This window comes from Triturus cristatus, chromosome 1_1 (genome assembly GCF_964204655.1).
Source record: "Triturus cristatus chromosome 1_1, aTriCri1.1, whole genome shotgun sequence".
NCBI lineage: Eukaryota > Metazoa > Chordata > Amphibia > Caudata > Salamandridae > Triturus > Triturus cristatus.
In genome coordinates, this window is record NC_140579.1 from 361758979 (window position 1) to 361769118 (window position 10140).

General features: G+C 45.4%; 1 long non-coding RNA gene across 1 annotated transcript; it reads right to left on the reverse strand.

Annotated features, from left to right (window-relative positions):
- Nucleotides 1-8166: 8166 nt before the first annotated feature.
- On the reverse strand, nucleotides 8167-9370 carry LOC146870213 (uncharacterized). Its single transcript, XR_014959358.1, has 2 exons — nucleotides 9002-9370; nucleotides 8167-8642 (listed from the first exon to the last, which is right to left on the reverse strand). It is a non-coding gene; the product is annotated as an uncharacterized LOC146870213 (long non-coding RNA).
- Between the last annotated feature and the right edge of the window lie 770 nt (nucleotides 9371-10140).

Sequence of the window (10140 nt, forward strand, 5' to 3'; positions counted from 1 at the left end):
GACAGGTGGGCAATTATCCCGTTGACAAAGAGACAGAACAGGGTAGGTGCGAGTACGCATCCCTGCCTCACCCCCCTGTCAACGGTGAATCTTTCTGTTAAGCCCCCCATCCTGCCACACCTGACCCGCGTGTAATTGTCCTGGTGTAGTTTAATCAGAATGGCCAGGATGTCTGGCGGGACTCCCAGATCCTCAAGGACATTCCAGAGTTTGGATCTAGGCACCAAGTCGAAGGCGGCACGCAAGTCCACGAACACCGTGAACAAGCTGCCCCCCTCGACGAGTGCTGTCCTCCAATAGATAAGGTTGAGGCGAAAAATTTGGTCCATGGTGGATACCCCCTTTCTGAACCCGGCCTGATATGGGCTCAGGGTGGCGGTTTCCTCTATCCAATTCTGGAGACGATCTAAAATGAGCCTCCCAAAAAGTTTTTGGGACACATCTATCAGGCTGATGGGCCTGTAGTTGGATGGGAGCAGAGGCGAGCCTTTCTTGAAGATCGGAACCACCTCTGCTCCCAGCCAAGTACAGGGCACCTCCATCCCCTTTAGAACCGCATTGAAAAATACCAGGAGGTAAGGGGCCCATATATCTGGCTCCTGTTTGAAAAGGTCGCCAGGGAGACCATCCAGACCGGGTGCCTTACCAGTTGACAGGCCTAATATGGCAACCCGGACCTCCTTTTCGGTGAATGGGTCCCCTTCCGGGCAGTTATATACGGGTGGGGTTTTACAGTCTCCATGCCCTACTTCCACTGTATAAAGAGACTTGAAGTGCTCCTGCCATGACTTAGGGGAGATGTTCGGTTCTATTGCCGAGACAAGTTCCTCAGAACCTGTATTAACAATTCTCCAAAACCTCCGTGAGTCCATGGAGGCTAGGGAGTTAGCGAGTTCTTCCCATTTGTTCTGGTCCCACTCAATCTTGCCATTAAAAACCAGCTTCTTGTATTCACATCTCCTAGCTTGAATCTCAGGCCTACTTTTACGATTCTTGATACTCGACAAAAGATCCCTCCTTTCCCTGCGGCACGCTGCATTATACCATGTGCGCTGGGTCTTGCCACCCGCCCTCCTTGGTGCATTATTGAATAAATCTGCAGTCAGAGTCTTAACGACTTCTTCATGCATCAACCAAATTTGATTATTTTTCTCCCTTGAGCTAGGTTCATCATTTAGGCTACCCATTTTTTCCAATATAGGGATAAAGTTATTGTAGAACCGAGGGAGCTTGACTGTGCTTGCAGCTAATTTCTCCCACTTGATTCTCCTCCTATTGCTTTCTAGGGCTAGGTCCGGGTTTATCATCGGCAATTCTACTTCCCCGTGATCCCGGCCAGGAAGGAGAAAGTCCAATTCCAAAGCATTGTGATCGCTGTCTTCTCTGTCTATTACCCTAAAGTCAATGACATGCGACCACGAGGATAGTTGTACTAAAATGTAATCTAATCTTGACTCCCTTCCCTTCCGGTTGAACGTGGGTTTGCTCGGGATATCCGTTTTAACACGCCCATTACATGCCCTCACCCCATGTTTCAGAGTTAGGGCAGTGATCTGGAGTGCAAGAGGGGTCCAAGCTTTGGGGGGTATAGATACTGTCTGTGGCACTCGCCAACTTGCATCTTCCTCTAGGGAAGCCCCATCCAGGAGACCAGCTAGGGGCTCGAAGTGTGAGTTCAAGTCCCCACCCACTACAAAAGGGGTCCCCTTGGGGAGTTCACCCAGAACATCCGACAGTTCTTCAATGGTAGGGGACTCCTGCGATATGATAACCGGCCTCGAATATACATTTACCACTGCTAGTCTGCAGCAGTTGGACCATTCCAGTATAACCACAAGTATGTCCTCTGATGCCACTGGGAAACGCGTGACCTGGCATCCCAAATGGGCTGCGACCCAAGTTTCAAGGCCTCCCGATGGACGGCCCCTGCCCCCCTATTTCGCAGGAATGGAGAAAACTGCGAAACCCTGCCTTAGGTGTTCCTCCCTCTCCCAAGTTTCTTGGAACATGCATAAATCTTTGGAGTTGATATATTCGATCCATTCCTGGCAATTGGACTTGTTTCCCAGGCCTGCCACATTCCATGACAGTATTTTTAGTGGGAGAGGCCTGTTGTTTGCAATAGTGGTATGGATGGAATCATTCCCTTTGTCACTGGCCATGGTCTCTGTATATACTAGGGGGTAGCTTATTACTTCCCCGACATTGTTTCGTGACTCACCAGTAAAATTACCCAGGTCGCCGTGGTGTGCTTGGGCATCGTCCAACTCTATCTCTGATCTATTTCCCACCACCACCTCCTCCGATGGTATATAATTGCACTGGCTGCTTCTACATGTGGATAGTCAGTCTACCATATCCAGTTGGCTATACCTGTTCTGCATTGGGAGATAAAATGGCTGGGCAAATCTCTGGGGGTAATAATCTTTCTCATTGGAGCCCCAGTTGCCTCCCCTACTATGGCAAGTTTCCCATCCCTCGTCATCCATGTTCGTGGTGTAGTGGGTTTGCTGGTGTCTTCTGGAGTTGGGGAATTCTCTCCATCCACTTGTCAGCCCCCCACCCCCTCTCTCTATGTTAGTGCACTGAGCATTGATTTCAGGGGATCCTTGATATTGGCTTCTGGGATGATAGAAAGCTCCCCTTCTATTCCTATCTTTCCAGCCAGCCAGTGTTTGTATCCGAGGCCCCCAAATCTCGTCCTCTCTATCATAAACCCGAGGGGGATAAAAAAAAGAAAGAGGTAAGGATTGAATGGTGCTCCCCTCATCCTCTGATGTCCATCCGCATATATGCTGGACTGTCCTATGATCTCTAAAACTAACAATAACACAATCACCACTTATGGATTTAGTTGAGCTACCCAGCCAAGGCACCCTTCGAACCATGAGGACTATGCTCGATATGCCTCCCGGGAGTGGTCTGTGTATAGATAGCCAATTTATCACCTTGTTCTTCAGTGAGGCGGTGGATTCTTTGGAGGGAATATTCAATTCTGGTATCCCTGCTAGAACTACAGTATATGGTGCTGCCTCTGGGGGAAGATGTACTAGTCTAGGTTTCGTCCCCTTGTTAGCATCCTCAGCCATTTGTTCTGCAGCATTCGGTGGTTTGATAGGGGCGGGGTTATTATCCCTGGTTTGTTTAGCACTAGTTGGGGAAGGGGATGAGTGATTATGCTGTTCTGCAGGATTTTGAGTGACAATAGCCTCAGGAAGTATATTAGTGCTTATGGGCGGGGTAGATTTTGCCTGCTGCGCTGTGTAAATAACACTTTTAGCCTGGTTGGTAGCCTGGGAAGGTCCCTCTTTTGTCTCTCTGGCAGAAACCTTGGCCCACCACTGCTAGCTGTTTTAAAACTATCAGCTAGTTGCACTGTCGACTTTTCTATGGCCACTAACCTGGCCTCAATTTTGATTAGCCTTTCTTCCAGGGGGCTTAAAAGGTTTCTTATAAGTACGCCTATATCAGCAAGGGTGACATCCTCCTCAGTGGACTCGGGAGAATTCTGTTTGGGATGAGTGCTTTTCTCCCCCGGTAAATTTGAAGGTGAGGCCTGAGCTCTAGCAGTTTGCGTTCTTCCCCTTGTGTTTAAACATGGACTATTTGATAGCGGATGCAGGGGGGAGATATTCAGCTTCCGGCCACCCTTGTTCTTGGTCCCTCCTCTCTTTTTCGGAATTGCACCTTCTCTAATCCCCTTCCGCTTATTCACATTAGGACCTGTAGGATTAACCTTTTCAGGGTCAGAATTAAGGAAGGTAGTAGGTATGGGGTGGGGTTGAGCAGGCGGGAGAGTTAGCATACTAAGATCTACAGAATCACTAAGGTCTTTCATGCTTAATTGGGAGGTACAATTTAAAATATCCAAAGTCCCGGAGGGGTCATTTGTGCCTTCTACTCCCATATCCAACATGATGAGATCAGGGCTTACCTCAGGAGACTTTGCCTGAGCTAAGGGACCCATTGACGATCTCCTCACCCGGTCTAATTCCTGGGATATTCGCCTCTCAAGAAGCGTAATGTCCTCAATTAGTAGGGAGCCAGCTTTCACAAAGTAATTATCCAATGTTCCCTTTGTTGTAGCAACAACAGCCGATACGCTTTTGCTCCTTGTTTCCCTGGTCGTCATCTCTGAGGTAAGTCAGCAAAAATTACCCTTTGAATCCAGATACAGTCCCAAAGTGGGTCAGGGGGACTGGCCCAGGCCCAGTCTCTCCCGTCCTCTAACGGCCTCAAACGGCCCGCTCTTTGCCCGGTCTTCGCCCCGATCGCCGACCCGCACGCGTCCCGCTAACGCGTGTGGGCGGTAGTATAGTTATAAAGAAGAGGAGGGCGGAAATAGGGGAGGAGTCGGGAAGAGGGCCAGGTGCAGCTGATGTGCAGCGCGCACAGCCCCCTGGTCCTCGCAGTCCCGTGTGCGCTGTTATCCAACAACAAACTTTCCCCTGGGCAGAAAGCAACAAGCAGCGTGGCGTCCTTCAAAGGGTGATAGCAGGTATGAAAGAGAAGCCCCGGTGTTTCAGCAGCCTAATTTGAGTCCTCGAGCGGCTCCCGCGAAGCGGGGGCCGCGAGTCGTGATAAAGTCTGCGGGGGAGGAGTCGGGAAGAGGGCCAGGTGCAGCTGATGCGCAGCGCGCACAGCACCCTGGTCCTCGCAGTCCCGAGTGCGCTGTTATCCAACAACAAACTTTCCCCTGGGCAGAAAGCAACAAGCAGCGTGGCGTCCTTCAAAGGGTGATAGCAGGTATGAAAGAGAAGCCCCGGTGTTTCAGCAGCCTGATTTGAGTCCTCGAGCGGCTCCCGCGAAGCGGGGGCCGCGAGTCGTGATAAAGTCTGCGGGGGAGGAGTCGGGAAGAGGGCCAGGTGCAGCTGATGTGCAGCGCGCACAGCACCCTGGTCCTCGCAGTCCCGAGTGCGCTGTTATCCAACAACAAACTTTCCCCTGGGCAGAAAGCAACAAGCAGCGTGGTGTCCTTCAAAGGGTGATAGCAGGTATGAAAGAGAAGCCCCGGTGTTTCAGCAGCCTGATTTGAGTCCTCGAGCGGCTCCCGCGAAGCGGGGTCCGCGAGTCGTGATAAAGTCTGCGGGGAGGAGTCGGGAAGAGGGCCAGGTGCAGCTGATGTGCAGCGCGCACAGCACCCTGGTCCTCGCAGTCCCGAGTGCGCTGTTATCCAACAACAAACTTTCCCCTGGGCAGAAAGCAACAAGCAGCGTGGCGTCCTTCAAAGGGTGATAGCAGGTATGAAAGAGAAGCCCCGGTGTTTCAGCAGCCTGATTTGAGTCCTCGAGCGGCACCCGCATACCACACTATAAAACACACTCCATTTCAGACCATGATCGTTTGCTATTCCACAACAGCACAACATTGTCAAGCAGAAGGTTTGTCAGTGGTCAGTCTTTCTTTTTGCTTTCTCTGTTTCATGTCCTTTTTTTTCTTTCATATATTTTTTTGTGGGACATAAAATGTATTTAATTTTTGGGGGATAGTGGCAGAGAGGAGAAATCCCCGTTTTACAGAGGGAGAATTGTCAGTCATAGTGGATGAAAATATTAGAGTAGAGCCTCAATTGTTGGGATCCCAAGTACAAATTACAATCATAGCTCAGAAAAGGCAAATGTGGACCAGAATAGTTGACAGAGTGAATGCTGTAGCAAACAACCTGCGTGCGCACACAGGAGGAAATGAGTAAGAGATGGAACGACCTGAGGGGGAGAGTGCATTCCCTGGCCTTCAAGCATCACCTGGAGGCCCAGAAAACTGACTGTGGTTCACCCAGCCCTCCCCCCCACCCATATAACTTTATTTTCTGGGAGGAGAAGGTCTTGCAGATCCTACATCCTGATGCCTAGACGGGAATCCCTGGTGGAGTGGAGAATGACAAGTTATACTTTTCAATGTGTCACTAAACCTAAATGCCGTTTTTGCTTTTAATTTAGCTGTTACTAATGTGGTTTGCACCTTTTTAAAACATAGAAACCTATATATATTTGTATCCATTTCCTTTGTCTTGCTTGTTTGAAAGTATTTTCTTGTATTTAAGATTACAGGCTTCAGTCTCCATTACATTAGACATAATGTAATGGTGCTTGTAAGTGTTTTACATCAAGCAACATATTTCAAAAATGTTTTTTATATTGTAAATGCCTGTTCTATTTTTACTGTTTACTTACACCAGGTATGTTTAACTCACAATTTTGCAAGTGTTGCTAATATTTAATTGATATGATGTTTTTGGTTTGTGAACATAATATTGCAATGACATCTTGCTCATTTTCTCTTTTCTGTCATAATGTTCCCACATGTTAAAGTGTTAAACATTTATCATTCTCTTTTTCATGCTATGTTTTGAAATGTGTATCTGTTTAATTTTGTATGTTGTCTGGTGCTTACTATTGCATTCAATTGATGTTATTTGTATCATAAGTCAAACTTCGTTGACTTTAAAATGTTAATGTATATAATGTTGTATGCTGTATAAGTGTATTTTGTTCAAAAATGTACTCTGCCATAAGTATATGATCACAAAAGCATTATATCCTCCTAGGTTGTGTAACTGTCAGATTGTTAGCCTGCTAGGCCTTGGAATGGATTATTTCACAATTCTCTTCTCTCATGTGTTGTGTTGAATCTTTGGTATATTTCATATTTACTTTCTGAAAATTTTTTGTCACTTCAGGACATCTTTTTACCTTCTTTTTTGAAGCAGTATTGTGTGTACTTTAAGCTGTCTGTATAATTTGTTATTATACCACTGAAAGTTACAATTATTGTAATTTTCTTTTTCTTTTTAGTTTGCTTAATTTTTAGCTTCAAACTCATTTGATGTATAATCAATACTTTAACAATGTACATTTTTTTAAATTCATAATATGTCCAACACCCAGAGTACATGGACATCCATCTGCCACTGATGATACCTCCACTCCAGACTAGGAACAAGCCTTCAGTGAGGACTCCACTCCTGCAAGCCCATATGACTAGGAGCTGCCTGGTTAATCAGGTCTACCTCTGCAGACTGTTCCAGTGAGTCTCATTCGGCTCACACCTGCACCTCCCACCCCAGCTGTTACCACACCTCAACCTATGGATACCTCCACTTCCTATGTCCAAACCAACATTACCCCATTCTTGTGCCCCGCAGTCCTGGCTGCTGTTGATCCAACACCACCACCACCTCACTTCAGCCAGGAACTAGTGGGATGGGGCACACTGCGTCAAGGGTGTAGTGTGTGGGAGGGAATCTGTGGGCCAGCAAAGTGAGGGCACTGTATTCACTGCTACCCAGGCCGCCATCAACCAAGTCTTGGGATCCCTTCATCAGTCTTAAGACATGATGGGCCAGATCCTGACAGAGCTCCGGAAGATGAAGCAGTTGCAGAGGGAGCACAATGTACAAATGGAGAATCTGAACTCCAGTTTGGGCTCCCTGACTGGGGTGCTGCATAGTATTTCTGCCCATATGTGCAGGGCTTTTCCAGCAACATCTTCCCCTTTATGTGGTTCAACAACATCTGGGCCAACTACATCTGACTCAGCCACAGAAAGGGAGACCTTGCCACAAGCGGAAACAGCTGCAGCCACCTCAGGTCCTTCAACTGTGGATCCACCAGCCCCCTCAGGAGGGGACGTTCAGCGTGACTAGCAGGAGAGGATGCCAAGACCTCCACCACCACCAGAAAGAGAAGCAGAGCCTAATTTCCTCCAGTGTGAGACTACCATTCACTCTGTGGACTATTTTCTGGACACCTTTACCTTTTTCATGCCAGTTGTATTTTGGACATTGGATTTCCAACAATTTAGGCTCTTCAATATTAGTTTCATTCACCATGATTAACTTATTATGTTTTTACCTTGTTTTTTTGTTAACAACCGTTTTTAATTAATTTGCTTTCATTGAATAAAAAAATTAAATAACAAAAAATACTGCTGTTGTATTTATTTTCTCAATTTGTTTACTTTGTAGTTCCATCATACATTTTAAAAAGTTATAATAAAAAAGATTATTTAATCATAAATATATTACATTCAGGTATTATGTTTTATATTTTTGAAAAGATGAAAAAAATGAACACAAATCACAAACTGGGATATGTTTTAATTGGAATAAAGGGATGTTACTCATATTCTCGTAATACGTTATAACCCATGCTTCTTTCACTCACATCAATAACATCAATAGTGAAAATAATGCAGTTCTCCCTTTGGTGGCCACAGGATCAAATACACTTTTGCCGTGTCTGATGGAATGTCACAACCGACTTTAAGCTGTGTGCTGCAAGATGTTCTTCCTTCAATGATGGGACACATCAACAGCTACATACAATTAACACAAAATCTGGATTTTGGCTATGTGAAAGAAGATTTGTATGCTTTGGGTAGGCTACCACATGTGGTCAGAGCAATTAAAGCAGCACGTATTGCCTTGGTGGCAACAATCAACAGAAAACAAGTCTAATGCAATCTTTACATATACAATTTAATCATTGTGCAATTTGTCTTTGTACAAGATCTGTGCATTCAAAGTGTTTGTGTCTTTCAGAGGAGCAACCCATGTTCCCTTTGTACTACACAACAGCAGCATATAACTACAAATGTTACGAGGTTGAAATGTCCAAATTTCGTTGACGTGGTGAAGGAACCTAAAACAGATTTACACAAAAAAAAATGTTTGACCGTACAAAATAGATACATTATAATTGACAAATTTTGAGGACACATTTTCTAACAACAATCAAAGATAATGTAAAAAAACACAATAGTCCATGTGCTAAAACTTAGATCAACAAACATCTTTGCCCTGGATTTACCTTAACTTGCCCTTTCTAAAAAATGTCTAGCACATACTTTTATTCTCATTAGATTAAAAGTTGGTTTCAAATGTAATGTAATAGTATGTGAAAATACACTCATGTGAAGAAGTTGTCAATAAAATCTTGCAGTAAGTCAATTCCTTCCTCTTTACCACTATCATCTTCATTTGGCATTTCAACCTCCTTACCAAGTGGCTCATCATGGTCTTCTTCTTCTGCAACGTATGAGATGTTCTGTCGCAGGGCTATGTATGTAACATGCAGCATGCCATGGCGATTTTGCAGACCTTATCGGCTGAGTAGAGGAAGGCTCCACCAGTCTTTTCCAGACATTGAAATCTGGCTTTCAAGGGCCCAAAAGCCCGCTCCACTGGCCTCTGTGTTCTTCCGTAGGCCTCATTGAACCGAACTTCCCCTGGCGTTGTTGGATTTTTCAATGGTGCTAACAAACGTGGGTGGTTAGGATAAGCTGAGTCTCTTATATGAAAAAATATGACACACTAGTTTTGATAATTAGACTTGAAATTAACAACACATTCTATTGAGAGATTGTACTTACCTCTCCACCCTTCTAACAGATTGAATACCCCTCTGTCGAAGACTGTTTCTTTTAATCCTAGCCTATGAATGCGATATTAAAATTGTATAGCATAACGTAGAACTAGTCTTAACCTCACTTTACTTTTTCACACAACCCCTCCCCAAAACCCAGCTCATCTTGAGGTTTAGTCTACCTCATCATCTCTTTCAAAACATACCTGAGCTTCTTCCTCTTAGAGAGGGGGTTGTAGCCCGCACTATGACTAGGTTCGTAGTGTGAAGAGATCCCCTATGATGAAGCATGCCACCTTCGGGTGGGTGAGGGGAATTGTCCTAAGAAAGGGATACCTCCATACTTTACTTTTGCATTAGACCCAGTGGCCTTCTATTGTGCTTTTGAGTTATATAGTGGGGATATGGCTCCTGTAGGTCTCTAAACTTCCTCTGGTCCTTCTTCTGTGTGATATAGATTGTACTTACCGACAAGCCAGGCCCTCAAAGGTCCAAGTTGTGACATTTACAGGTGTAGTGTGCTGTTCCATAGTACAAAGCAATCATGTGCTGATCCTGGAAAACGCATGCACATGCTTGTGATGTACAAATCTGGTAAGCACATAACTTGCATATTGAGTGAATGGAAGCTTTTCTGATTGTGGTAGACTTGTTCTCTGTCATGTGTTGGCACCAAGGGAATATGTGTGTTGTCAATTGCTCCAACCACATGTGGTAGTCAACCCAAAGCAAAAACAATTCCCTTCACATTGGTAAAATCCTTTATTTGTGGAAA